We start from the raw sequence: 6,171 nt of genomic DNA, 5'->3' as shown, positions 1-6,171 counted from the left end.
CGTGCGGGGACCTCCCGTCTAATCGACTCTCGCGATGGCAGCTCCTCCGACAGATACTCGAGAGACTCTGGCGCCGGTGGTCAAGTGAATACCTCCACCGACTCCAAAGCCTGTCAAAATGGCAGCATCATTCACACCAGATCGACGTGGGAACCCTCGCCCTCCTCTCGGACGAGCGCTTCCCTCCATCCAAATGGCCACTCGCTCGGGTCACTGCATTCCGGCTCCGACGGCCTGGTTCGCGTCGTTACTGTTCGCACCGCAATATCTGAATTTAAGCGGCCCATCACCAAGTTGTGCCCGCTTCCCACATCCGCCTGACACCTCCTGAGCGCAGGAATGCCCGTCTGGTCAGATGCACCGAGGAAATTCGGCACCGAGGCGGCGGTGCCGAGGCGGGCGGAATGTCGGAGCGGGTCCGTGACTCAGCTTATTCGCATACGCAAACCTTCCCCCAATGCGGCGAGCACGGTTCACGCATCCGGCCCGTGCGAATGCCACGCAGCGACCAGCTGATCAGCCGTGCCCGCTCTACCGCTTCTGCTGTTTTTTATTTTTCTCTCCACACAACCGATCAAAGAGTCGAACGCGAAGCACTTTGTACCTTACGTTAAGCAATAAATCATTGTTTTTTTGTTCGAGAAAGAACCATACGCGAGTGATTGCTCCTCTGACTTCCTATCCTCAACACGAATTGATCAATAATTTTTGTTCTGCACAGGATGTTTAGGTGTATTTGGCAATTTCTTTTTATCCCACAGTCGTGATAAATTTAAGAACATAATGTCAAATTATATGGTTTGAAATGAAATGTCGATAATTATTTGCATTAACGGACATTTCCACATCAAGTGATATTCCAATCTAAACCTATTTGTTCATTTTTTTGGCCTCCCGTAAAGGGAGGGCGATGGAATTCATTGCGTTCAAGCATACTGTAGGAGATGGAATGTCCTTGGGAGATAATATATTGATCGTCTATCCGGGTAATTAATATTGAGTTTATTTTATAATAAATACATGCTTTTCGAAGGAAAAGACGGGAATGACTAAAGAAAAATGTAACCTCGCCACCGGTCTAACGCGCCGACCTTTGCCGGGTCAAAAACAAAACATTATGTAACACTCCTCCGATCGGTTTGTCTAACGAAACAACTTATACGTTACCTACACATACACTTTACAATGCTTTATAACATTTATAAAATAATAAACCTATATGGAATTTTGCTTTGCGTAAAGTCCCGTCGTTTTATCCCGTAAGCAGAGGTGGGTGTGAGGTGAATTTTGCTTCGCATGAAAAGTATAATTATAATGTTTCACATGAGTTTTTGATTTAATACGCAAAGCAAGATTCATCCCGCATCCACAACTACTTACGGAATAAAATAAGTTATATAATTGTACTCTGCCACATGAGTTTCCGACTTTCTACGCAAAGCGAGGGCCACCTCACACCCACCTCTACTTATGGGATAAAACGAGATCTATGATTATATGGTTCCATATTATTGAAGCATTTTTTTTAAATAATGAGAGTCATATATCATGTTAATATTAAATAAAATGTAGTTAGTCTTTTTTGTTAATAACATTTTAACAAACCATGAGAACAGCTAAAACCTTTTAAAGATCACTCAGGATCACGACAATATATATCAAGGTCATGGTTATCGAAATCACCTATTTGGTATAATATTTGCCATAAAAGAAGAGGTCACTTATATCGGGACATCATTTTTATATAAATTTTAACACAAAATGTCAACTTCTTGTTTTGTTTTATAATCTTATATTTTAAGCATTTCTTATTGTGAAGTAAAACTTATGCATAAAAATAGAACATAATTTGGTATAGATATATTCTAATGGACCTAAAGGAATGCAATACCTGGGAAGAGAGATCCAATACTTTTGCCAATCAGTTTTTGACCATAAACACGTTAGTTTAACCCGCAAATTTAATGCAATAAAGACGCTGTGTACAACTGTTTATAAACACTTATCCGCTATTCATCAATATAATTCTTTTACACTGCCTATTAAATCTTCTATAATATTACTTAAACCTACAAACCTACGCCTTGCATATATCGATCCGTAATTGAGGAGAATTATGGTTTGCAGAAGATATTTCAACGAAATTGCGCTAATCTATTTATGTATTTGATAAATAAAATTTAACAATACATTTTAACAGTTTGTTAATAAAATATATAATTATTTAAGATAACTGAAAATGTGGTAAAAATACATATGTATATTACATCAAGAGTACTCATGTGACGATCTTGAAGAACGAGAAAATGACAGTTGCAATTACACAACAAGGACAAGCACAATTTATGATTTAGCGTTTTTGTATCATTTAAAAAACCACAAATACAAATTTAAATTCAAATTATATTTATAATATATAAGGTAATTTAATTCTTTTGCAATAATGATTCTTTCTGTATAGAATATGTTTTATATACATATATTCAAACTGTGTGATATACTGAAAATCTGTAATGTCCGTAACATGTTTTAACATGTAGTATTGAAAATTTGTAATATGCGTAAACGTAAACTGTAGATTTTAAATTGACAGTGAATATCGGAACGGCTAAAAATTTATATAATGTATGGGCGTTGTACAGGATGACCTATGTAAAGTGTTATAAATTACAAGCTGATAACTCTAAGAATATTTGTTGCATCAAAAAGTTTTTCATTTAAAAGTTTTAGGTATTAGATAGGCCTTTCTAACTATGTAAAGAAAAATGTATCGCTTATCATCGTGCAGACTTAGAGTGAACTTCGTTTCGGATATCGTATGCACCTCGACTTGGATCTTATGCAAAACTGCTGTCGCGTCATTTCGGTTTCGTCCAGCAGACATCGGACGTAATCGTCGAACGTTATCGATTTTGCTATGACAATACTCTTAACACGTTTGATCTTTTTTGTATCTTTTTTATCATCGATGCGCAATGCGTACATTTTTTTCGGGCTCTAAGCCCGACGAATTCGATCATAATTGCGCCATTGTTTTCGTCCTGCATTAGGCCTGGAACCTTTTTATTAGCAAGCGGAATGCCGTACGCATTGTCGATCGCGTAATCGCTCGTGTTAAATTTCCTAATGTCACGATTCATGATTTCATACACATCATCGCATTCAATGTGATAAATAAGACTGTCCGTATCGGTGTACATTACTTTACGCTTTTCGTGAAAAGAAGATATCATGTAATTGTGGTGAAATTCTTACAAACAGATCTTGGATATGTCACATGCCCACGTAAATTGGTTTGTTGAACTTCACTTCGAGTTTGCGCATTTCTATCTCAAATTCTTCGAAAAGACGGTACGACTGTGAAAATTCAGTTCATTCAGTCAAAATTCAGCGATCATTGCCTCTGCATCAAATCTGCCTTTCCATTTCGTTAAAAGTCGCACATCAACGTGATTGCGCACATTCTCCATGGTTTTGCTAAATACCGCGTTATTTATCAATTTATACAAATTCTTTTTAAACTCATTCGTGGCTAATGTTCTAAAATTCATTTATTTAATTCGATATAATCACGAAGCCATGGAGATTGCATGAATTGCAATACGCGATGAATCTTTGCAATTTACGGAGGCCGTAACGAGTACACTGTTGCAGACATTGATAATGTATGACAAAACGCTTCTTATCGTATTGCGAAGAGCTTGTCCTGCCGCTTGCCGCGCGGTTTATCGCGCGTCGGACAGAATGGTAGGTCAGTGTGCGCGTCGTAAAGATGTTGCGGATTCTCCAAATCTACCTCGATTCATGCCGGGAATTTTTTAATATTTTAAATTTAATATTTAAATTTAAATAATATTTTAAATTCAATATTTAAAATTTTTAAATTTAATATTTAGATTTAAATATAATATTTTAAATTTATTATTTAAAATTTTAAATATAAAATATTATATTTAAATTTAAATATTAAATTTAAAAAATTATATTTAAATTTTAATATTAAATTTAAAATATTAAAAAATTCCCGGCATGAATTGAGGTAAATTTGGAGAATCCGCAACATCTTCACGACGCGTACACTAGTAGATAGTATAGGCCGGTTCTGGATCAAATGTAAGTCAAGGTCAAGGGGAGGGGAGTGTAGCTCAAGGGGGGGATGTAGATCAAAAGGGTTAATTAAAAGGGTTAATTAAAAGGGTTAATCAAAAGGATTAATTCAATTAATTAATTAATAATTAATTAAACAATTAATTGATATCTATCGATTAATTAATAATTAATCAATCAATTAAATACCATTTAATCTATCGATTAATTGATAATTAATTAATCAATTAAATACCATTTAATCTATCGATTAATTGATAATTAAACAATTATTTGATAATCTATCGATTAATTGATAAATAATTAAGCAATTAAATGATAGATTAATCTATCGATTAATTGATAATTAATTAATCAATTAAATACCATTTAATCAATCAATTTAATAATTAAATGGTAATCAATTATTAATGATATTCTTTCGTGGAAGGACCCGCGGGGGTCCGCCGCCACCACGTGGTCCGCCGCCGCCGCCATTTTCGAGCGCAGCGCCACCACGTTGGCAGTTCCGCCATTTTGGTCAAAGGTTCACATTTTCTCTCGGCCACAGTTCTCTCTCTCCTTCCAACGCGTTGGAAGGTTCGCGTTCTCTCTCCCTCCCACCCGTTGGAATTTTTTTTCCATCTCGCAATAGAACGCCCTTTTTTATTTTAGTTTTAAGGAAACAGGAACAAGAAGAATAATATTTTAACACATAATTGTTTAATATACATTTATTTATGTAACGCATTGTACACAATATTATTAGAAGCATAAGCTATTAGTTCACAATCCACAGGTGAAGCTTTGTCGTATATTTTACACAAAACATTTATCGCATCATATTTATTTACAATAGAATTGTCGTGTAAGTAGCTTACAAAATACTAATATTTTTCGTTTAGGCACCAAATTTTTTGACTTAATTCAAAGTACACATGCTTGATATAGTGTTCAAGATCAAGCATGAAGAGCACGGTTGAGGGCTTCATGTGTACACATGTATCACATAAAGTTAATTTTACGGTATTCGACTCGTACATTTTTACAAGTTGTACGGTCAAATCGTGAATCTTTAGCGATGATGATGATACCTCAGCAGACTGCAAGAGTTATTCGATGTCAGCACGTCTCTCGATAAACGCTTTCCAACCAGGATAAGGCAAAATTATTTGATTTTCCTCGGTTGTCACTAATAAGCAGCTCAATAGAGGATACAGGTCCCAACCGCTGATTCCAACAGCAAGATATTTGTAAGCTGTTGTTGTCAAAGCAAATCTCCTTCCCAAAATATGAGGCGTATACCGAGGTCTCGGGGTATGAGACGAATTACTGTAAAAAGAATACTGTCCGGCACCGATTTAATTCTCCTTAAAATATGTTTTTAAACATAAAAATCTAAGAGACACGTAAGTAGCTATTATAGGCCGGTTCTAACTAGGGAGCTCCGAGGGGGGGTGAGGGGCAGAGGGGTCCGTGGGGAGGGGGGTCCGCGGGGAAAGCCGCGGGGAGGGGAAAGCCACTCAGAAGGTTCTCGGCTTAATCATAGGTGCGGAGTCCGCGGGGAGGGGGAAACCGCTAAGATGATGCTCCCGTTGGCCTAACCGCGGGTGCGGGTGTCCGCGGGGAACAGGGATACCGCGTTGTAGGTGCGGGGAAGAGGAATATCGCGCTCGTCACCGCGCTCACTGCCACAGTGCTCACGGGCCCACTGTCCCACTCCGCGGTACCGCCGTCCCAACCCGCGCTTATCACACGTACGCGAAATGGGAAAATGAGAAAAAAATATTAAGATTAAAATTACAAAATTTTTATTTAAAAATTTATGATATAATATATGATAAAATATTAAATGTATTCCCAATCCGCCTATCCGTTGCTATCTGTAACAGACAAAAAGAGAGAGTATTTAAAAAAGTGTAAAAAAACAAGAAGGAAGAATAGAAAATCGCAAATACTTACGTTAAGTGTCCATAAGCAACTGTCCTGTTCCCGGTGGCTGTGTCTAGCATTACGCGCAGCGACGCCTCTTCCCGTAGGCTCGCCTTCGCCTGCGGCACAGTATATACAGTAGCGCAACTCTCC

This window comes from Wasmannia auropunctata, unplaced genomic scaffold, assembly GCF_000956235.1.
Source record: "Wasmannia auropunctata unplaced genomic scaffold, wasmannia.A_1.0 LD336060.1, whole genome shotgun sequence".
In the NCBI taxonomy this organism is placed as follows: domain Eukaryota; kingdom Metazoa; phylum Arthropoda; class Insecta; order Hymenoptera; family Formicidae; genus Wasmannia; species Wasmannia auropunctata.
Note: the sequence above shows the minus strand (reverse complement) of the source record.